The sequence below is a fragment of the Apus apus genome, chromosome 1 (assembly GCF_020740795.1).
Source record: "Apus apus isolate bApuApu2 chromosome 1, bApuApu2.pri.cur, whole genome shotgun sequence".
Lineage (NCBI taxonomy): Eukaryota > Metazoa > Chordata > Aves > Apodiformes > Apodidae > Apus > Apus apus.
The window spans coordinates 5958583-5982689 of record NC_067282.1 but is presented as its reverse complement, the minus strand read 5'-3'; the positions used below and the strand labels follow the sequence as shown (position 1 = coordinate 5982689).

General features: G+C 50.0%; 1 long non-coding RNA gene across 1 annotated transcript in view; it reads right to left on the bottom strand.

Annotated features, from left to right (window-relative positions):
* Nucleotides 1-1793, bottom strand: part of LOC127385015 (uncharacterized) — a 235774-nt gene extending 233981 nt beyond the window's left edge. The window contains exon 1 of the long non-coding RNA XR_007889571.1: nucleotides 1771-1793. This is a non-coding gene — a long non-coding RNA (uncharacterized LOC127385015). The remainder of the gene's footprint in view (nucleotides 1-1770) is intronic.
* Between the last annotated feature and the right edge of the window lie 22314 nt (nucleotides 1794-24107).

The window sequence follows — 24107 nt, the reverse complement described above, 5'->3', positions numbered from 1 at the left end:
CTGACTTTCAAAAAAACCCAAAAAAGCCTACAGGCTTTGACCTACAAAAACCCCTTTCCATCCCCACAATCCCAAGCTGTGAGGTAACACAAGGTGCTGCCAATGAAGCAAAGAGGGCTCCTGAGCTGGGGGTCAGGGCTGCCCAGTGGGGCTAGATTCAGGGCAGGGGGTGAGGGTGTGGAGCAGGATCTGGGGCCTCCCCCAGCACCGATGATGTCTGCAGTGGTTCCCTCCATCCTCTTTTTGCCAGGGGAGAAGCTGCTGAGGGAGGAGACAGAGTGAGAGGCCGGCAGCCCCCAGCACATCCCTGGGTCAGGGCTGCCGTGGGGTGCCGGCCGCGTGTGGGGAGCTCAGTGCCAGGGCCACTCACCACTCTGCTCCTCCAGCCTGGCTCTCTTTCTGCTGAACCTTTAATATATTCCTTGCCTTCTGCAGGATTCCCAGCACCTGGGTGAGATGGGAGCAGCTCCCAGCCCCACAACAACTCCCCCATGCCACTCCACTCCACCCCAGCCCAGCCCACTCCACACCAGTCCAGCCCACCGAAGCCCACTCTACACCACGGCGCAGCACGGTGCAGTGTCACGTCCCCGGAGCCCTGTCACCCCCTGGATGTAGAGACCAGGCTGAGCTGCACCACAAGCATCACCAGTGGCAGCATCTCAGCCCGGCTGGGGGTGTGGGAGGTCTCCACAGCACGTGGATCACTGCTCCACAGCTGGGGGCAGGCAGCAGCAGTAACGCCTCCCCCAGGCCTTCAGGCAGCGCCAGAGCCGGGCACAGCCCTCCCGCAGGCGCCTGCTCCTGGACTTTTTGGGGCTGGGGCGCTGGGCCTGCAGCCTGTCCTCCTGCACCTCCCGGTGCTCCTGCTCCTCCAGCACCTCCTGGTGCTCCTGCTCCACCATCCTGCTGGGGAGATGAGAGGACTCCCCACTGGGGGTCCCACTAGGAGCCCCCAGTGTCCCTTGCCCCTTGGCCACGTCCAAATCAGGCTGCTTTTGGCTTGGCTTGGACCACGTGCGTGCAGCCCAGAAGCCACGGGAGGATGCCAGAACGCCCTTCCAGGTGGTTGAGGCCGTGGCTGGGGGGCTGCTGGGGGACATCTGCACATCCACGGGGCTCTGCGACCTCTTCTCCCAGTGCCCGGGGACCTGCTCCTGCCTTGTTGTTGCCAGCAGTTCCACTGTGGAAGAGTCCATGGCAGAGCTACTCCTTAATGGGGACCCCAGGGCACAGGTCTCAGGGGCATGTACAAGGGCCATGGTGTGAGTTACGCCCCTGGATTCCAGTGGTGCCTGCAGCTCCTTGTTTGGTGTCTGCGAACTCCGCAAGGGCTGGGAATGGTCGCCAACCACAGGGGTTCTGGGCACGGGGGAAACGGAGCGCCTGGAAACCTGTGGAGTCTGCAGTTTCCTCTTGGACACCTTTCTGCTTTGCCTGCAGAAGGGGAGAAGAATTAGACCCCACTGCACCTCAGCCCCTCTGTCAGGGCCCAAAGTCAGCACCCCCTCCTTGGCTGGGTGTCATGGCTGCCCCGTGGGAGCAGGTTCAGAAGAAGGGGTGAGGGTCTGTGGCAGGACCTGGGGTGTCCCCCTGTACTCACCGAGTTTTCTGGGTCAGCAGAGGTTCCTTTTCTGCTCTTCTTGCCCGGGAAGAAGCTGCTGAGAGAGGAGACAGAGTGAGGGGCCGGCAGCCCCCGGCACATCCCCGGGTCAGGGCTGCCGTGGGGTGCCAGCCGCCTGTGGGGAGCTCAGTGCCAGGGCCACTCACCAGTCTGCTCCTCCAGCCTGGCTCTCCTCTTGCTCTCCTTGCTCTTCTTGCTCTTCTTACTCTTCTTACTCTTCTTACCCTTCAGCTTCTCCCATGCCTTCTGCAAGGATGCAGAGTAGCTGGGTGAGACAGGAGCAGCTCCCAGCCCCACGCCAACTCCCCCCATGCCACTCCACACCTCACCAGCCCAGCCCAGCCAGGCCCACTCCACACCACAGCACAGCGGGCTGCCCTGCATGTCACCTACCTGCAGCCCCCTGATCCCGAAGATGGCCGTGATCAGGGTGAGCTGCACCCCAAGCATTGCCAGTTCCAACATCTTGGGGCTGTCAGAGCTGCTCCCTAAGACACGGGCTCTGGTGCTCCCAGGGACCAGCACAGGCCCAGGATGTGGATCCCAGTGAGATCCTGGCTCCTCAGGAAGGGGAACACAAACGCTCCTGCTGCGTCAGCCGCTGCGGTTGCAGTCTGCCAAGACGCTGCCAGACTGCAGTGCCCACTGCTCGTGGACTGCTGCTCCCGGGGCCTGAGCCCCCTTTTATAGTGCAGCAGGCAGCCACACCCCCCTTTGTGACATCAGGGGCAGCCAAGCCCTCCTTTGTGATGTCAGGGACCTTGGCACCTTCTGCAGGGATCTCATCCACATCCACCAATACCTACAGGGAAGGTGCCAAGGGGCTGGAGCCAGATTCTTCCCAGGGGTGCCCAGTGCCAGGACCAGAGGCCATGGACCATGATCCTCAAGAGCTGGTGACGGGGACAGCAGCGAATTGAGAGGGGACCCCAGTGGGTATGGGGGGGCAGGGGGATGAGAGTCAGAGGCACTGGGGAAGCAGAGACAGGGGTGCACGGGACTCAGAGGGTTTTTGGTCTCGCTGGGATTGTGCAGGGATGCTGGCAGGAGGAATTGCTGTAGCAGGGGCAGCGCGAGGAGACGAGCAGCATCACCCTGGGGGAAGGTGGGAGCCCTGCCAGGGCAGCCCAAGAGGCTCCGTTGGAAGGGAACGGGCTGAGACAGCACGGAAACTGCAGGGCAGTGGGGCAGGGTGTCCTGTAAAAGGGGATGTGGCTGGGGAAAGTCCTCCCGTTCAGTCATGAGGTTTAGACTGGACCCCCTTGCTTTCTAAACTCCATCTCGGAGAGGAGTCTTGGGGCAGCTGGATCCAGTCCTAGTCCCAGGCTTTGTCAATGATTTCTGTCACAAGGATTACACGTGTGCAGCCTCCTATCAGAGTCAACGTTGCCTGCTTCAGAGCCCCACCAAGGCCTTGCACTGAAACAGATGTGTAAATATTTGGGATTCTCTTCCTCATACCTCCTCTTTATAGCTCTTGTCCAGGTGGGACTGGGTCATCTCTTTTGCTCCCATTGGCTCCTAGCAGGCTGATGGTGGTATTAGTGAAGAGAGGGGAGAAGCAAGCAGAATCAACACTTGCTGCAGATGTACATTCTCAGTCACATTGGCACCACTCTGGCTCTCAGCTTTGCCTCCAGCTATTCCTTGCACAACCATGTTGCTACAGGATCTCTGTCCTGTCACAGAGGGTTACTGTGGACACTCTCTTCCTGGACTTTAGTAAAGCCTTTGACACTGGGTCCCACAGTTTTTTCCTAGAGAAGCTGGTGCCTCATTGGTTAGATTAAGTTCCCTGGATTGATGGGCTGCGGTTAATTAACTTGATGATCTTTAAAGTTCTTTCAAACCCAGTCCAGTCTGTGATTCTGTGGTTTCTGATTTACAAGCCAAAATTACAGCAGAGCTCAGTTCTGGGTTGGATTATATGATCAAACTTGTGACTTCAAGCAAGTACTCAGGCTTTTCTGTAGAGACTGTAGAGGAGAACAGAGTGTACGTCAAGACCTTAGGTTAATAATGCAGGTGTAGAAGTCTCCATGAATGGCCAACTACCCAGTGTTTCTGGCAAACAATGCTAGAACTACATTCCAGCTAAATCTTAGTGAATAACCCTTTTCAGTACTGTGAAGAACACGTATTTACTCACTATTCTTCAAAATAGCTGTCAGTGACCTAATGCCTCATGGGTCTGAACTTGGTCCTGACCACTGTGGTAACGTATTTTACTCAACAGAGTTGAAGATCATGTTTTGAGGTCCTCCTAATTCTGTCTGGGCAATAGAACCTGGCCCAGCTCCATTACAGAAGTGATGGCAGGTTAATGTCACTAGGAAATAATAGAAGGGAACAACACATAAAGAGAATTAGGAACACTTGGTGACCATTATGTACCAGCCATGATATTTCAATCACCCACTAATTGCTAATATGTTGCTAACTGCCATGTAATTTCAAATATCAGGTAAATAATTAAATCCATGGAAATTTCAGTTGAAATTTCTGGATTACATGTTACTTGAAAAATACATTATCTGTTAGAGCCAAACAGAATGTAATAGAATCATATATTGTCATTGGTGTTTCGTCATTGATGTATGTGGACTCTCAAAAATCGTATTAATAAATCCTTGTCATGTTTGATTAATGCTATTGAAATAGTCAGGATATTTTATTAATACTATTATTAATAGTACTACTCCAGGCTTTCAACATTAGGAGATATATTCAAATAGGAATTTGTATTAATTGTGGGCAAAATATAAGGACAAATTTTATTGGGGGATTTACAGGGTGCATACATGTACCTTCAAATAACTCATTAGTAATTCGTATTCTTCCAGATAATTTTAATAAAGGACATGTGAATGCTTGATAGTGATAGGGATCATTACTTTGAATTCTAAGCTTCCTGGGGTTTGGTTCTATTTACTGAGTATTTTTCCTCCCGCTGATCACAAAAATGGTTGCAACTGTGTTCCTGTTTGTCCAACTGGTGAACAGCTGCTGTTGCTGTGTCTACTCATGTTTGTGTATGACTTTGGGCATCAATGAAGAAAAGAGTATCTTGCTCTTGTTATCCTTTGCTGAAAACTATAGCCAAATGGTGTGGAGCAGAAATAAACCAGAAATGTGATTGGAATAACCAGCTGTAGAGCACAAGACTCTGGCTTGGCTGCAGCTTGACTGGTGGTCAGATCCTGTGCTGGAGAACCGTCAATTCTACCCAGACCAAATGAAGGGCTGAGCCAGGGAGCTGTTTGTGATGAATAGTTTGAACTAATACAATAGAAATAAAAATATGCCCAGGAATCATTAGCCAACAGAAAAGGACTAACTATTCGTATTAATTGACTGGTTTCATCAGCTTTATTGAGCAAGATCTATTATAAAGGAAAGTATTTGTACCTGTCCAGGCAATCCGTGTATGCCTTAGACACTGAAGGTTTTGAACATTTTGGAGCATTTGCCAGTGTTTACAGAATTTTAGATTCTCTAAATCTTCTACATCCCTGGCCTTACTTTGAGAGTTATATCCACCAGTTGACAAAAAATTGTTCTAACATTGTCCTGCACTCCATGGGCTCTCCTCAGCTGGGGAAACCGTTGCTCCAGGGCCTTTCCAACCCAAACCACTCTATGATGCACAGAGCCAGCTGAGCACTTCTCAGCTCACAGCACAGCAGACACGAGCTGGCCAGCTTGACAGACCAGCATGGCGGGCTTCCATGGAGACCACAGCCTCCAACTCAGCTTTGCTCCCCAGCAGGTGTGTGTGACGTGCTCACAGGACAGGAAGAGGGCCCTGCAGACAATGGGAAGCAGTTGGCCTTCTAGTGCCAGTAGGAACACCTTGAGGCAAAGTAGTCCCCATCATTTTCCCACCTTCACCAAGGAATTCCACCTTCCACCTTACATCATCTTTGAGTACAAATCTAACGAGGACAAAGAACTATGAAAACATAATGGACTCCCCTACGCACACGCGCTGTCCCAGTTGCGCTTTCCAAACTCAGAGAAAGAAGCAAAACACAAATTAAATTTAAGATCAGAATTCTTTATTGACCTGCCCTGGACAAACAGGGAAAGCACACAATTTCTGACTTTCAAAAAAACCCAAAAAAGCCTACAGGCTTTGACCTACAAAAACCCCTTTCCATCCCCACAATCCCAAGCTGTGAGGTAACACAAGGTGCTGCCAATGAAGCAAAGAGGGCTCCTGAGCTGGGGGTCAGGGCTGCCCAGTGGGGCTAGATTCAGGGCAGGGGGTGAGGGTGTGGAGCAGGATCTGGGGCCTCCCCCAGCACCGATGATGTCTGCAGTGGTTCCCTCCATCCTCTTTTTGCCAGGGGAGAAGCTGCTGAGGGAGGAGACAGAGTGAGAGGCCGGCAGCCCCCAGCACATCCCTGGGTCAGGGCTGCCGTGGGGTGCCGGCCGCGTGTGGGGAGCTCAGTGCCAGGGCCACTCACCACTCTGCTCCTCCAGCCTGGCTCTCTTTCTGCTGACCCTTGCCTTCTGCAGGATTCCCAGCACCTGGGTGAGACGGGAGCAGCTCCCAGCCCCACAACAACTCTCCCATGCCACTCCACTCCACCCCAGCCCACCCAAGCCCACTCCACACCAGTCCAGCCCACCGAAGCCCACTCTACACCACGGCGCAGCACGGTGCAGTGTCACGTCCCCGGAGCCCTGTCACCCCCTGGATGTAGAGACCAGGCTGAGCTGCACCACAAGCATCACCAGTGGCAGCATCTCAGCCCGGCTGGGGGTGTGGGAGGTCTCCACAGCACGTGGATCACTGCTCCACAGCTGGGGGCAGGCAGCAGCAGTAACGCCTCCCCCAGGCCTTCAGGCAGCGCCAGAGCCGGGCACAGCCCTCCCGCAGGCGCCTGCTCCTGGACTTTTTGGGGCTGGGGCGCTGGGCCTGCAGCCTGTCCTCCTGCACCTCCCGGTGCTCCTGCTCCTCCAGCACCTCCTGGTGCTCCTGCTCCACCATCCTGCTGGGGAGATGAGAGGACTCCCCACTGGGGGTCCCACTAGGAGCCCCCAGTGTCCCTTGCCCCTTGGCCACGTCCAAATCAGGCTGCTTTTGGCTTGGCTTGGACCACGTGCGTGCAGCCCAGAAGCCACGGGAGGATGCCAGAACGCCCTTCCAGGTGGTTGAGGCCGTGGCTGGGGGGCTGCTGGGGGACATCTGCACATCCACGGGGCTCTGCGACCTCTTCTCCCAGTGCCCGGGGACCTGCTCCTGCCTTGTTGTTGCCAGCAGTTCCACTGTGGAAGAGTCCATGGCAGAGCTACTCCTTAATGGGGACCCCAGGGCACAGGTCTCAGGGGCATGTACAAGGGCCATGGTGTGAGTTACGCCCCTGGATTCCAGTGGTGCCTGCAGCTCCTTGTTTGGTGTCTGCGAACTCCGCAAGGGCTGGGAATGGTCGCCAACCACAGGGGTTCTGGGCACGGGGGAAACGGAGCGCCTGGAAACCTGTGGAGTCTGCAGTTTCCTCTTGGACACCTTTCTGCTTTGCCTGCAGAAGGGGAGAAGAATTAGACCCCACTGCACCTCAGCCCCTCTGTCAGGGCCCAAAGTCAGCACCCCCTCCTTGGCTGGGTGTCATGGCTGCCCCGTGGGAGCAGGTTCAGAAGAAGGGGTGAGGGTCTGTGGCAGGACCTGGGGTGTCCCCCTGTACTCACCGAGTTTTCTGGGTCAGCAGAGGTTCCTTTTCTGCTCTTCTTGCCCGGGAAGAAGCTGCTGAGAGAGGAGACAGAGTGAGGGGCCGGCAGCCCCCGGCACATCCCCGGGTCAGGGCTGCCGTGGGGTGCCAGCCGCCTGTGGGGAGCTCAGTGCCAGGGCCACTCACCAGTCTGCTCCTCCAGCCTGGCTCTCCTCTTGCTCTCCTTGCTCTTCTTGCTCTTCTTACTCTTCTTACTCTTCTTACCCTTCAGCTTCTCCCATGCCTTCTGCAAGGATGCAGAGTAGCTGGGTGAGACAGGAGCAGCTCCCAGCCCCACGCCAACTCCCCCCATGCCACTCCACACCTCACCAGCCCAGCCCAGCCAGGCCCACTCCACACCACAGCACAGCGGGCTGCCCTGCATGTCACCTACCTGGAGCCCCCTGATCCCGAAGATGGCCGTGATCAGGGTGAGCTGCACCCCAAGCATTGCCAGTTCCAACATCTTGGGGCTGTCAGAGCTGCTCCCTAAGACACGGGCTCTGGTGCTCCCAGGGACCAGCACAGGCCCAGGATGTGGATCCCAGTGAGATCCTGGCTCCTCAGGAAGGGGAACACAAACGCTCCTGCTGCGTCAGCCGCTGCGGTTGCAGTCTGCCAAGACGCTGCCAGACTGCAGTGCCCACTGCTCGTGGACTGCTGCTCCCGGGGCCTGAGCCCCCTTTTATAGTGCAGCAGGCAGCCACACCCCCCTTTGTGACGTCAGGGGCAGCCAAGCCCTCCTTTGTGATGTCAGGGACCTTGGCACCTTCTGCAGGGATCTCATCCACATCCACCAATACCTACAGGGAAGGTGCCAAGGGGCTGGAGCCAGATTCTTCCCAGGGGTGCCCAGTGCCAGGACCAGAGGCCATGGACCATGATCCTCAAGAGCTGGTGACGGGGACAGCAGCGAATTGAGAGGGGACCCCAGTGGGTATGGGGGGGCAGGGGGATGAGAGTCAGAGGCACTGGGGAAGCAGAGACAGGGGTGCACAGGACTCAGAGGGTTTTTGGTCTCGCTGGGATTGTGCAGGGATGCTGGCAGGAGGAATTGCTGTAGCAGGGGCAGCGCGAGGAGACGAGCAGCATCACCCTGGGGGAAGGTGGGAGCCCTGCCAGGGCAGCCCAAGAGGCTCCGTTGGAAGGGAACGGGCTGAGACAGCACGGAAACTGCAGGGCAGTGGGGCAGGGTGTCCTGTAAAAGGGGATGTGGCTGGGGAAAGTCCTCCCGTTCAGTCATGAGGTTTAGACTGGACCCCCTTGCTTTCTAAACTCCATCTCGGAGAGGAGTCTTGGGGCAGCTGGATCCAGTCCTAGTCCCAGGCTTTGTCAATGATTTCTGTCACAAGGATTACACGTGTGCAGCCTCCTATCAGAGTCAACGTTGCCTGCTTCAGAGCCCCACCAAGGCCTTGCACTGAAACAGATGTGTAAATATTTGGGATTCTCTTCCTCATACCTCCTCTTTATAGCTCTTGTCCAGGTGGGACTGGGTCATCTCTTTTGCTCCCATTGGCTCCTAGCAGGCTGATGGTGGTATTAGTGAAGAGAGGGGAGAAGCAAGCAGAATCAACACTTGCTGCAGATGTACATTCTCAGTCACATTGGCACCACTCTGGCTCTCAGCTTTGCCTCCAGCTATTCCTTGCACAACCATGTTGCTACAGGATCTCTGTCCTGTCACAGAGGGTTACTGTGGACACTGTCTTCCTGGACTTTAGTAAAGCCTTTGACACTGGGTCCCACAGTTTTTTCCTAGAGAAGCTGGTGCCTCATTGGTTAGATTAAGTTCCCTGGATTGATGGGCTGCGGTTAATTAACTTGATGATCTTTAAAGTTCTTTCAAACCCAGTCCAGTCTGTGATTCTGTGGTTTCTGATTTACAAGCCAAAATTACAGCAGAGCTCAGTTCTGGGTTGGATTATATGATCAAACTTGTGACTTCAAGCAAGTGCGCAGGCTTTTCTGTAGAGACTGTAGAGGAGAACAGAGTGTACGTCAAGACCTTAGGTTAATAATGCAGGTGTAGAAGTCTCCATGAATGGCCAACTACCCAGTGTTTCTGGCAAACAATGCTAGAACTACATTCCAGCTAAATCTTAGTGAATAACCCTTTTCAGTACTGTGAAGAACACGTATTTACTCACTATTCTTCAAAATAGCTGTCAGTGACCTAATGCCTCATGGGTCTGAACTTGGTCCTGACCACTGTGGTAACGTATTTTACTCAACAGAGTTGAAGATCATGTTTTGAGGTCCTCCTAATTCTGTCTGGGCAATAGAACCTGGCCCAGCTCCATTACAGAAGTGATGGCAGGTTAATGTCACTAGGAAATAATAGAAGGGAACAACACATAAAGAGAATTAGGAACACTTGGTGACCATTATGTACCAGCCATGATATTTCAATCACCCACTAATTGCTAATATGTTGCTAACTGCCATGTAATTTCAAATATCAGGTAAATAATTAAATCCATGGAAATTTCAGTTGAAATTTCTGGATTACATGTTACTTGAAAAATACATTATCTGTTAGAGCCAAACAGAATGTAATAGAATCATATATTGTCATTGGTGTTTCGTCATTGATGTATGTGGACTCTCAAAAATCGTATTAATAAATCCTTGTCATGTTTGATTAATGCTATTGAAATAGTCAGGATATTTTATTAATACTATTATTAATAGTACTACTCCAGGCTTTCAACATTAGGAGATATATTCAAATAGGAATTTGTATTAATTGTGGGCAAAATATAAGGACAAATTTTATTGGGGGATTTACAGGGTGCATACATGTACCTTCAAATAACTCATTAGTAATTCGTATTCTTCCAGATAATTTTAATAAAGGACATGTGAATGCTTGATAGTGATAGGGATCATTACTTTGAATTCTAAGCTTCCTGGGGTTTGGTTCTATTTACTGAGTATTTTTCCTCCCGCTGATCACAAAAATGGTTGCAACTGTGTTCCTGTTTGTCCAACTGGTGAACAGCTGCTGTTGCTGTGTCTACTCATGTTTGTGTATGACTTTGGGCATCAATGAAGAAAAGAGTATCTTGCTCTTGTTATCCTTTGCTGAAAACTATAGCCAAATGGTGTGGAGCAGAAATAAACCAGAAATGTGATTGGAATAACCAGCTGTAGAGCACAAGACTCTGGCTTGGCTGCAGCTTGACTGGTGGTCAGATCCTGTGCTGGAGAACCGTCAATTCTACCCAGACCAAATGAAGGGCTGAGCCAGGGAGCTGTTTGTGATGAATAGTTTGAACTAATACAATAGAAATAAAAATATGCCCAGGAATCATTAGCCAACAGAAAAGGACTAACTATTCGTATTAATTGACTGGTTTCATCAGCTTTATTGAGCAAGATCTATTATAAAGGAAAGTATTTGTACCTGTCCAGGCAATCCGTGTATGCCTTAGACACTGAAGGTTTTGAACATTTTGGAGCATTTGCCAGTGTTTACAGAATTTTAGATTCTCTAAATCTTCTACATCCCTGGCCTTACTTTGAGAGTTATATCCACCAGTTGACAAAAAATTGTTCTAACATTGTCCTGCACTCCATGGGCTCTCCTCAGCTGGGGAAACCGTTGCTCCAGGGCCTTTCCAACCCAAACCACTCTATGATGCACAGAGCCAGCTGAGCACTTCTCAGCTCACAGCACAGCAGACACGAGCTGGCCAGCTTGACAGACCAGCATGGCGGGCTTCCATGGAGACCACAGCCTCCAACTCAGCTTTGCTCCCCAGCAGGTGTGTGTGACGTGCTCACAGGACAGGAAGAGGGCCCTGCAGACAATGGGAAGCAGTTGGCCTTCTAGTGCCAGTAGGAACACCTTGAGACAAAGTAGTCCCCATCATTTTCCCACCTTCACCAAGGAATTCCACCTTCCACCTTACATCATCTTTGAGTACAAATCTAACGAGGACAAAGAACTATGAAAACATAATGGACTCCCCTACGCACACGCGCTGTCCCAGTTGCGCTTTCCAAACTCAGAGAAAGAAGCAAAACACAAATTAAATTTAAGATCAGAATTCTTTATTGACCTGCCCTGGACAAACAGGGAAAGCACACAATTTCTGACTTTCAAAAAAACCCAAAAAAGCCTACAGGCTTTGACCTACAAAAACCCCTTTCCATCCCCACAATCCCAAGCTGTGAGGTAACACAAGGTGCTGCCAATGAAGCAAAGAGGGCTCCTGAGCTGGGGGTCAGGGCTGCCCAGTGGGGCTAGATTCAGGGCAGGGGGTGAGGGTGTGGAGCAGGATCTGGGGCCTCCCCCAGCACCGATGATGTCTGCAGTGGTTCCCTCCATCCTCTTTTTGCCAGGGGAGAAGCTGCTGAGGGAGGAGACAGAGTGAGAGGCCGGCAGCCCCCAGCACATCCCTGGGTCAGGGCTGCCGTGGGGTGCCGGCCGCGTGTGGGGAGCTCAGTGCCAGGGCCACTCACCAGTCTGCCCCTCCAGCCTGGCTCTCTTTCTGCTGACCCTTGCCTTCTGCAGGATTCCCAGCACCTGGGTGAGACGGGAGCAGCTCCCAGCCCCACAACAACTCTCCCATGCCACTCCACTCCACCCCAGCCCACCCAAGCCCACTCCACACCAGTCCAGCCCACCGAAGCCCACTCTACACCACGGCGCAGCACGGTGCAGTGTCACGTCCCCGGAGCCCTGTCACCCCCTGGATGTAGAGACCAGGCTGAGCTGCACCACAAGCATCACCAGTGGCAGCATCTCAGCCCGGCTGGGGGTGTGGGAGGTCTCCACAGCACGTGGATCACTGCTCCACAGCTGGGGGCAGGCAGCAGCAGTAACGCCTCCCCCAGGCCTTCAGGCAGCGCCAGAGCCGGGCACAGCCCTCCCGCAGGCGCCTGCTCCTGGACTTTTTGGGGCTGGGGCGCTGGGGCTGCAGCCTGTCCTCCTGCACCTCCCGGTGCTCCTGCTCCTCCAGCACCTCCTGGTGCTCCTGCTCCACCATCCTGCTGGGGAGATGAGAGGACTCCCCACTGGGGGTCCCACTAGGAGCCCCCAGTGTCCCTTGCCCCTTGGCCACGTCCAAATCAGGCTGCTTTTGGCTTGGCTTGGACCACGTGCGTGCAGCCCAGAAGCCACGGGAGGATGCCAGAACGCCCTTCCAGGTGGTTGAGGCCGTGGCTGGGGGGCTGCTGGGGGACATCTGCACATCCACGGGGCTCTGCGACCTCTTCTCCCAGTGCCCGGAGACCTGCTCCTGCCTTGTTGTTGCCAGCAGTTCCACTGTGGAAGAGTCCATGGCAGAGCTACTCCTTAATGGGGACCCCAGGGCACAGGTCTCAGGGGCATGTACAAGGGCCATGGTGTGAGTTACGCCCCTGGATTCCAGTGGTGCCTGCAGCTCCTTGTTTGGTGTCTGCGAACTCCGCAAGGGCTGGGAATGGTCGCCAACCACAGGGGTTCTGGGCACGGGGGAAACGGAGCGCCTGGAAACCTGTGGAGTCTGCAGTTTCCTCTTGGACACCTTTCTGCTTTGCCTGCAGAAGGGGAGAAGAATTAGACCCCACTGCACCTCAGCCCCTCTGTCAGGGCCCAAAGTCAGCACCCCCTCCTTGGCTGGGTGTCAGGGCTGCCCCGTGGGAGCAGGTTCAGAAGAAGGGGTGAGGGTCTGTGGCAGGACCTGGGGTGTCCCCCTGTACTCACCGAGTTTTCTGGGTCAGCAGAGGTTCCTTTTCTGCTCTTCTTGCCCGGGAAGAAGCTGCTGAGAGAGGAGACAGAGTGAGGGGCCGGCAGCCCCCGGCACATCCCCGGGTCAGGGCTGCCGTGGGGTGCCAGCCGCCTGTGGGGAGCTCAGTGCCAGGGCCACTCACCAGTCTGCTCCTCCAGCCTGGCTCTCCTCTTGCTCTCCTTGCTCTTCTTGCTCTTCTTACTCTTCTTACTCTTCTTACCCTTCAGCTTCTCCCATGCCTTCTGCAAGGATGCAGAGTAGCTGGGTGAGACAGGAGCAGCTCCCAGCCCCACGCCAACTCCCCCCATGCCACTCCACACCTCACCAGCCCAGCCCAGCCAGGCCCACTCCACACCACAGCACAGCGGGCTGCCCTGCATGTCACCTACCTGGAGCCCCCTGATCCCGAAGATGGCCGTGATCAGGGTGAGCTGCACCCCAAGCATTGCCAGTTCCAACATCTTGGGGCTGTCAGAGCTGCTCCCTAAGACACGGGCTCTGGTGCTCCCAGGGACCAGCACAGGCCCAGGATGTGGATCCCAGTGAGATCCTGGCTCCTCAGGAAGGGGAACACAAACGCTCCTGCTGCGTCAGCCGCTGCGGTTGCAGTCTGCCAAGACGCTGCCAGACTGCAGTGCCCACTGCTCGTGGACTGCTGCTCCCGGGGCCTGAGCCCCCTTTTATAGTGCAGCAGGCAGCCACACCCCCCTTTGTGACGTCAGGGGCAGCCACGCCCTCCTTTGTGACGTCAGGGACCTTGGCACCTTCCCTGTAGGTATTGGTGGATGTGGATGAGATCCCTGCAGAAGGTGCCAAGGTCCCTGACATCACAAAGGAGGGCTTGGCTGCCCCTGACGTCACAAAGGGGGGTGTGGCTGCCTGCTGCACTATAAAAGGGGGCTCAGGCCCCGGGAGCAGCAGTCCACGAGCAGTGGGCACTGCAGTCTGGCAGCGTCTTGGCAGACTGCAACCGCAGCGGCTGACGCAGCAGGAGCGTTTGTGTTCCCCTTCCTGAGGAGCCAGGATCTCACTGGGATCCACATCCTGGGCCTGTGCTGGTCCCTGGGAGCACCAGAGCCCGTGTCTTAGGGAGCAGCTCTGACAGCCCCAAGATGTTGGAACTGGCAATGCTTGGGGTGCAGCTCACCCTGATCACGGCCATCTTCGGGATCAGGGGGCTCCAGGTAGGTGACATGCAGGGCAGCCCGCTGTGCTGTGGTGTGGAGTGGGCCTGGCTGGGCTGGGCTGGTGAGGTGTGGAGTGGCATGGGGGGAGTTGGCGTGGGGCTGGGAGCTGCTCCTGTCTCACCCAGCTACTCTGCATCCTTGCAGAAGGCATGGGAGAAGCTGAAGGGTAAGAAGAGTAAGAAGAGCAAGAAGAGCAAGGAGAGCAAGAGGAGAGCCAGGCTGGAGGAGCAGACTGGTGAGTGGCCCTGGCACTGAGCTCCCCACAGGCGGCCGGCACCCCACGGCAGCCCTGAGCCGGGGATGTGCCGGGGGCTGCCGGCCGCTCACTCTGTCTCCTCTCTCAGCAGCTTCTTCCCGGGCAAAAAAGGGTAAGAAGCAACCTCTGCTGACTTTGGAGAAATGGTGAGTGCTGGGGGAGGCTTCAGATCCTGCTCCACACCCTCACCCCCTGCCCTGAATCTAGCCCCACTGGGCAGCCCTGACCCCCAGCTCAGGACGGGTGCTGCCCAAGGGCGCTGACGGAGGGCAGGGGTGCAGTGGGGTCTCTTTCCTCTCCTCCTCTGCAGGGCCACCACAGAGATGTCGGATAGTGAGCTGCAGGCCCCACCGGGTTCCAAGTTTTCGGGTTTCATCCTGCCCAAAATAGAATCAGTTGGAAACCTTTCTGTGGGCTCCGACTCTCTCCAGGTCTCAGACGCTTCAGAGTCATCAGACAGCGAGCTGCGGGCCCCACCAGGTTCCAAGTTCAGTGGATTTGTCCTCCCCAAAATACTTTCAGTTGGTGACGTTTCCGTGGGCTCAGACAGTTCCTCTGTTTCGGACAGCTCTGACTCACCAGAGCTGCGGGCCCCACCAGGCTCCCAGTTCGCTGGCTTTGTCCTGCCCAAAATACGTTCAGCTGGCAAAATTTCCTTGGGGTTCACGAGCAGCTCTTCCACGGACTCCAAGCACGGACTGCTGGAGAGGACACAGAAGAAGCTGGCCGAGGGGCAAGGGATGCTGGAGTCTTGTTGTTGGCCCTGCCTACCTTGCAGGAGGACAGAGGAGCAGGAGCAGCAGGAGGTGCAGGAGGACAGGCTGCAGCCCCAGGGCCCCAGCCCCAAAAAGTCCAGGATCAGGCGCCTGCGGGAGGGCTGTGCCCGGCTGTGGCGCTGCCTGAAGGCCTGGGGGAGGCGTTACTGCTGCTGCCTGCCCCCAGCTGTGGAGCAGTGATCCCACGGGAGCAACAGTTCTCTGTGGAGTGCAGGACTGGGAACATCTCAGAATCATCCCCTGTGAGTGACCAACCCTCAGGGCCTATTGAGGGGAGTGGTGTGGAAACAGCACATTTGTTGCCCCCGAGGGAAACCAAAGGGCTCCCTGACAAAGGACTGCCTCACACCTGTGGAAATAAGGGCCTGCCAATGGAGAGGGGAGAGAAAACAACAACAATTAGACAGGGATGCAGGAGTGGAGGGGACAGAGGTTCATTCCAGTCAGATGTCTCAACCACCCTCACTCATCCTTGCCAAACCATTGCCTAAGCCCCACAGGCCTATGCCAGGAGGAGCTGGGATGGTGGCCTTGGGGAGCTTCACTGACAGCAATAAAGAATTCGGATCCCAAATTGAGTTGTGGTTTGCTTATTTCTATGAGTAGGGAAAGTGCAACTGGGACAGCATGTGTGCATGTGAATCCATTTTATGTTGAGAGTTATTTTTCCTCGTTAGTTTTTTACTAAACATTATTTAACATGGAAGGTGGAATTACTTGATTGTGATTCTGTGAATGATGGGGGTTGTCTTAGATAAGCAAGTGGTTTGTCCTTCACCCCTGCTCATTGCCAGGCAGAGATCAGCACACAAAGTTAGCTTGCTTCCCTATCCCGAAGCTGCTGCAAGAGAAGCTCAGCAATTTGGGACAGCTCTGGTCAATCTTCCCACAACTGCCAACTCTGATGAAATGCAGCAGGCCAAACGGAAGAGTCCCCTAGTCCATGTCCAGCTAGTAGATAACTAGTCGGCCCAAACTGATCTTGCTTGGGTGGTGATTTTACATTCTCTAGGGATCTGAGACTGGCACGAACGGGAAATAGTCTCAAGATGAGGAGCTCAGCCTTCCTTGAATACCTGTCAATGCTTTTAAGCATGTCAATCAGGTGAAATATCTGCCAGTAACCACCACATAGAGAGCTTCCCTCTCACTGGTTGTGTGTCAGTGTGTTGAGGCTGCCACTCATTTCCCAAGATCCCTCCTTTCCTTTGCCTTGCCAGAAAAGAAGTAGAAGTTGACTTGATTATTTACAGTGTTTATTTGCATGCTGAGGGATTCTGCAGGCTGTGCATGGAATTCCAAGGCCATTACTGTCAGCTTCTACAAGAACAGATTAAAACAGGGTCTCTAGCTGTATATTCTCAATAATGGGTAATTCACGCTGTAGCTCATTTGGAAGGAACATGAACTGCTTAGATGTGAGAACAGATGATGCATTTAGAACATGTTATGCTTATGCAAGCTGTACAACTTGAGAGGGGGGACCTTTTTAATATGAGCATAGTTAATAGACATCATATAACTTGTCATCAAGTTGGCTTAAACAGTGTGTAGGACTTCCATGGAAAACAACACATTTAGAGAATGTAGTCCTGCAGCCAAGAAATATGGTGTTGCCGTTGCTACCAAGAGATCACAGATTTTGCTCTGGGTTTGCAAGAACATGGGACTGTAGCTTGTCAGACCTGGTCTGTCAGAATTTGTCCTGACCTGACTGTATCTTTGATTAACTTGGATTAGCTACATGGGTTACAGGCAGGCAGTGGAAACACTAAGGCTCAGTCATGATCAGTTACAGAAGTTCAGACTGGGAGGTGGACAAAACTGGATTTAGGAATAACAAAGAGAACAAAGGACAAGTATTCAACATCAATAAAGCAGCATTTATGTATTAAATCTGCATGTAACATGAATGTGCAAACCAGTGAAGAAAAAGCAAGGTGCAGAAGTGTGTCAGCAAATATAAAACCACCCCAAGCAGCTCCCAGGCAGGAAGAAGCCATCACTCTTAGCATCATACTCTACCCAATGATGGACTTGGGATGCTGTCAAATCGTGGTACAACCTTTCCACCTCCCACAACCAGATGGAAGCCATGAACTTCAGGGCTTTGATGGCAGTGGAAAATAATACCAGGTAAAAGGGTAGAAGATAGGGACTAGGTGAGTAACGATCGTATTTTTTTACTATTGAGTCCTTTCCTGTATGGTGGTATTCTTCAGATTTATTTATTTTTTTATTCACTTATATATAAGCTGATAATAATTCTTTGATTAGCCTGTTAAGTTTTCAATTATAGAAATAATAAGTTTTTGGCTTTATGTAGAGGCTGGGTTTTTCTTTCCCCTAATAGAATTTTAAACCTATGACCAAATTATACTCCTTTTTCTCTCTGCATAACTTGAGGCAGTTTGTAAACTGCCACCCACACCCTACAACAAACCAGGTTACACAAGCATTTCTATGCCCTCCAGTTGGTTTTCAAAGGAAGAGATCTGTAAAATACTTCCACCTGAGCAACAGACCTTATGTTGTGTCTGCCCTACAGTCAACAAAGAGAAAAAGGCACTTTCAGAGTCCAAATCATACATTGATCAGTTTTATCTGTCTATAGTGATAGGGTGGATCCCACACAAGTCTTTCACTGAATTCACCTTCACAGACACCTGAAGGCTTTCTGTCTCCTGTCTGGCTGGGTATTGGCACCAGCTTCCCCCAGCCAGTCTTTCATGGATGGATGGACATAAATGCAGCTCCACTGATGTTTTTTGAAGAAATTACACTGTCAAATGTGTTTAAAAATAAAATTAAAAGAAGAAGGCTCTGGTTTCATACAGAGAACACAAAGAAACAACAGGAGAAGGAAAGACATAGAAGTCTTTCACTGTATTTCCTGTTCATTCACTCATTCTTCCATATGTCATATAGCATTCTTGCAGCAGACTGCTCTGTCACAGCATTGACTAATATTGTTTTAATCTGTCCTGTGTTTTTTTCTCTGCATATTTCTTGCTTGCAGATTTACTGAGGTAAACTTGTTGCTTGAACTTTGACATGTAGGATACTAGTTCAGCATCATCTCCAACGTGATCTCAACATAGTGATCTCCAAGATTGCTTACAACAACAGCCATACTAAATCAGATTTTTATGCAGCCTTCTTTGTTGTACAGTCCTTATGTATATGGCAGGATAATACTGTCAAGTCAAGCTGAAAGTGTTAATGAAGGTGTAGCACTCTGTGTTATTAATTCTCAGTTTACGTGTAGGTACTAGCATGGGAAATGATTTGGCATGATCTCAGTTCCTGGCACTGAATCTCACTCTTCAGTTCTACTTTCAGGGAAAAAAATCCTCAAACACAAACCATACTTTGTTATCAATGGGAGACATTTTCAGATAGGAATATATATTTTTAGACCTACGTCTGTGCTGTGTGATACTCATTCATGGATATCTGAAGAGAATTATAATAAAAATATCTCCATGTGGCTGTTTATTGTTGGCTCTCCCTGGGAACTGAGGGTACTCAGCCTCTCTCTGTAGTCAGAACAGCCCAAGACACCCCTGGAATGGAAAGCTTTTAAATTTACAGTCTTCCCCTGTTGCAAATAAGCTCAGAAATTATGTAGGGAGCTGAAAATAGATAGGTGTGAAAATAAAGGATGCTATTGTGACTGACTAAATCAAGGTACAATGACAGCAGCACAGCAAGATTCTTGTCTGAGATGCAGATTCTCAAATGGGAGCAAAGAAGGGGAGAAACATGTAAGCATTATCAGCCCCAGACTTCCAGCTTTTAGATTTTCCAATGGATTCAAATTCCGTAAGGATCAGGAGCCATTATCCTCTTGTAATTGCAAAATTCATGAGGGTCAATATCTGGGGGAGGCTTCACATGGAGTTCTTGCCCCAAGAGTCAAAATGTCTTTTGGTATCACAAGCAGGATTGTCATAGTGAAATGCAGCAGCATAGGTCTATGGGAACTTGACATGCTAAAATTCACTTGCAGCATTTCTAGGCTCAACAAGGATGCACTTTCAAGAGCACACCAGCACTCTTTGGGAATTAAAATCAACAGGTTTTCAGTATCCATTCCAGCAGCTGGAGAACTATACTGGAAACAGTTCTCATCTGAATGTTTGGAAAACATGATCCAAAGCTTTTCCTTTGTAGTTATAGTTGGTGATAGCTGTAATAAAACCTTTGCCTTACCAGGCGAAGAAGAGAAATTCTGAATCAGACTTTTTACAGTCTGAATTGGATGCTCAGAAGTTCCTATTAATGTTAGCTGCCTTTGGAAGTTTCTCTTAATAAGTCTTTCCCCTTGTTAGAATCACAGAAAAATAGCTCTTTAGAAGAACTGCAGAAAACCACCAGTCCATCTTTCTGCTCCAAAGTGTGATCAGCTATTCCTATGCCATTCTAAAGGCTGTTTGTGTAGTTTATTCCTAAAATAGATTGACAATTGGGGTTCCAAAAAGCTTCCAGAAAATCTGCTCCAGTGCTCCACTCTCTTCACGGATCTACTGCAGTGTCTAAACTTAGTTTTTTCAGCCCTTAATTTATGTCCTATCTATCAGGGTTTAATGTCCCTATGCAGGACTTTGGGAGTTTGAGCACAGTTAAGATGTTATTTTTCAATCTTCTCTGTACAAAAAAAGTCACCATTCCTTCAATATTTCCTTATAGAGGATGACTTCCAGACCACAAAAAAACTAAACTCTGGTTTCCTCTCAGTAGCCTTTAATTCACCCGTATTTCTCCTGGTGTTCCCTGTTCAGAACTGAACACAAGTTTCATTCAAGATCTTATCAGCAGTGAATGCAGTGTAAAGCTTAACTCATGTTTGTTATATACTGCACATGAGAGTGCAGAGATTTCACTGCACTATTCACATGTATGCAGCTGGTGATTCACCAAACCCCCAGATCTTTTCCTGGGTTAACAGGTACCTAAGCCATTTTTCTTCTAGTCTCTTTTCATTTGGTTGGTTATATTGATGTCCTCTGACTGTTCTTATTGAATTAGATGAGGGCTTTTTTTTTTTTTTTCTTCTTCAAACAGTATCTCCCTTTGGAATTTTAACCCTGCCTTCCAGTGTGTTTGCGGCTTAGTATCATCAGTGTATTTAATAAACACAATCTGTATTCCTTTGTGTAGATATGAAAGAGTATGAAGCTAAAGACAAACTCCTCAGGAACTCCACCTTATGCATCATTCCACTTTAAAGGCAAAACATTGATAACTACTCTCTGTGATTTTCCAGTTACCTTTAGAATCAAGCTACAGGCCTTTCCTAAGCTTCCTCTGAGAAAAGTGTATCAAGCAGCACGAAATCCAGGCTAGAACTGAGAGATATGTTATCTGTTGTTTTTTTCTTGTCTGTAATGCCTGTTACCCTGTCAGGGAAGAAAATTCCATTTATTTGACGTGATTAATTTTTGAGAGTCATGTTGGCTGTAATCTGTCTCCGTGTCCTCAACTAAGTATTTCGAAATAGTTTATTTATGATAGTACTTTCCTGGGACTTAAAATTCTCTTATTCCTTTTCTCCCACTTTAAAGATTGTTATTTCATTTATCTCTTCTCAGTCTTCCATTTTCTATGAGATCTCAGAGTGGTTCTCTGATCCCTAAAGAGAGGAGATAATTTGGTCCATTTGGTACATATAAGAGCACCAATGTTTCTAAGAAATATTAAATTTATTCTTCCTCCCTGCTTGTGTTAAATATCTGGCCACATTTCACTTCTTAACAGAAGGTAGATGCAAGAAAGGCATCAGATATTTCTCCCTTGTAGTGTTAGATTTATTGCACGGTAGTCATTCAATCAACTGTTTCTTGGTTTATTTTCCTTATTAAAATTTACTTACAGACAGTTTTTACTTGTTTATTTTGTACATTTTTATGTATTTATCTTTCTGATTTAATTCCTAAAATTCTGTGGCCATTCTATTTTTATTTACCTATTCAGCCCAACTTTGTTTTCATTTCCTTTTTGTTGTGGGGAAAGAGTCCACGATGGAGCTAAATGGATCTCATACTTTGTGTTATAGTGCCAGTTGGGTTCTGGCACGGTTTTGGTAGCAGGGGACGTGTCCCGAGGTGGCTCCTGTGAGGAGCTACTAAAGCTCCCCTGGCTCAGGTGGCCAAGGCCAGAGCCATTAGAGAGAGACAATAGACGCCTCTCTAACATATGAAAAAACTGATGTAAGACCTGAGCTGAGAGCAAGGGAGAAGAGCTGTGCTGGAGAAGTGAGAGCAGTGCCGGGGTGAAGAATCTGAACTTTTTGAGGGAGAAGGGGAAGCAAATGCCCGAGCAGAAGTTTCTTTGCAGTCCATGATGAGATAGAAGCTGTCCCACTGCATTCATGGGGGAATGTGGTGGAACATTCCCTGAAGGCGCCAGGAAGGGCAAATGTGGACCTGCAGCCTGTGGACTTGGATCTGCAGTTGTGGAGGACCCCACGCCAGGGGAGGTGGCTGTTCCTGAAGCAGTGACTCCACGGGAAGACCACACTTGCTCTCCTGAGGGACTTTACCTCGTGGGAAGGACTCATGTTGGAGAGGTTCGTGAAGGACTGCCTCTGCCGTGGGGAAGCAGGGGACTACTGTGAGGAATCCTTCTCCCTGAGGAGGAAGGAGCAGCAGGAAACAGTGAACTGACTTCGAACTGTGTCCCCCTGTACTGCTGGGGGGAAGGAGGCAGAGAAATTTGGAACAGTGTACTTTGGAAGGAAAGGGGAAAGAGGAAATGGCCTTAAGCTGCACCAGGGAAGGTTTAGACTAGACATTAGGAAGAACTTTTTCACTGAAAGGGTTGTCAGGCATTGGAACGTGCTGCCCAGGGAGGTGGTTGAGTCACCATCCCTGGATGTGTTTAAAATTCATTTAGATGTGGCTCTTGGGGACATGGCTTAGTGCTGGACTTGGCAGAGTAGGGTTAATGGCTGGACCTGATTATCTTGAAGGTCTATTCCAACCTAAGAGATTCTGTGAATGGTATTACACAGCCTAAGCTGGTCATCTTTCTTTCTGATATTTATGGTCATTTCCTGGACTGCAATTCAGGGATTTGTTTCCTTTTCCATGATCTGCTTACTGACCAAGATAATGTCCCTGGCAAGTCACTTTGTCTCAGTTGCCCCATCTGTAAATAGGGTATTATAATATTTATTCCTTTACAGAGCCCTTTCATATCCACCAGTGAGACACGGTGGGGCATTATTAATTAACAGAATTATTGAAATTCCCTAATGTCTTCTGGAACAAAACACTATAACAAGCAAAGTATTAGGCCAAAGCTGACTTCTTGACTATTTTGAGTGTTTTGATGATCTGTTTATAACCAACTAAATGGTTTAAGAGAAAAGACAGTTGTGAAATATAGGCTTCAAATTTAAAAATGCTATCTGATTCTAACAGGTTCAGCTGAAGCTTCCAGTAACGTTTCTAAACCACTTACATTGATATTAATAATATTTTCTCATTTATCTTCTTTCTTAAGGTGGTAATGTTGCTTATTAATAATTAACAGGAAATGCTAAAAGCTTCAAAACTGTGAGGTGTTTGTCATTCTAAAATGAACTGAATTTTCTACCTTTAGCTTGAAAGCAAAACTGTTCAGCTTGACAAATCTATTAGATACTGTCACTTATAATTTAGTGGGGTTTTTTGCAAATGTTAGCTACTGAGAGAGGAATAGGGTGTGAATGTATTGTGTGGCAGACCAGTCCATGTCTGATGTGTTGCTTGGCCATTGACTGTGCCAGCCAGCATGTTAAATTCTTAATACTAGCCAAATTTATTTACTGTATAATCCTTTTCTCCCCTTGCTTTCTCTTTTGTCAGTGGTTCAGAGCCTTGAGGGCTTACAGACAAAACTATTGATGACCATGGTGCTCTTCATACAGCTGGGATAATTCAATGTTAACAGTGACATTTTCAAGTCTGTGTTGAGATCTGTTTATGAAGAAAACACTGTGCTGAATCTCCAGGGACTGCAGTGGGGAAAAAAGAAAAAGGACATGAAAAAGAAGTTATAATGTGGCTTTTTTGAAAGAAGATGAAAGGTTTGTTTTGTTCTCTCTCTTTTTGCCTACATCAAAAATGCTGTTTATTGTGCAAAAGAAGGTACGATACAGACTTGAAGAACTGATTGCTTTTGCATTTGCTCAACTTTCAGAATAATACTGACAGGTGGAACAGGGACAAACAGGGAACATCAGGGACCTATATCCTTGTGAGAGGTGAAGTGGGAATGGGGGTCCCACACAGCACAGAATATTTTGCCCCAGGTTACATCACTCATAAGCTTTCAAACTTGTGTTCTTTTGGAACTGACTTAATTGGAGAACTGCAAAGCACTCCTCTCTTTCACAGCTGCTGTCCGTCATATTTTACCTTGCCTTCAATATATTATCCCAGAGGCACTACTAGCATTGCTGATGGCCACAGCTTTGGCCAGCAACAGGTCCATTTTGGAGTTGGGTGGAACAGCTCTTTCTGCCATGAGAGCAGGTTCTGGTCTCTTCTCACAGAGGCTGCTGCTGTAGCCTCTCACTGCCAAAACCTTGCCACATAAAGCAAATATACAAGCAGAACAACAGTAGGACTTTGTCACTAAATTTAAGTTTAGAAGGGACCAATTATAACACCATTATCACAGGGAGGAACAAGTTGCTCTGCATGAGCCTAGTTTTACAGGTAGTTTAAATTCAGTAAAATCAACCACAGTAACAGGAAAGCAAAATTGAGTGAAGAGGATCCTAAAATCCATCTTGATGACCTGAATGGAATCCCAACTCCTTATTAGGCCTGACTGGGTA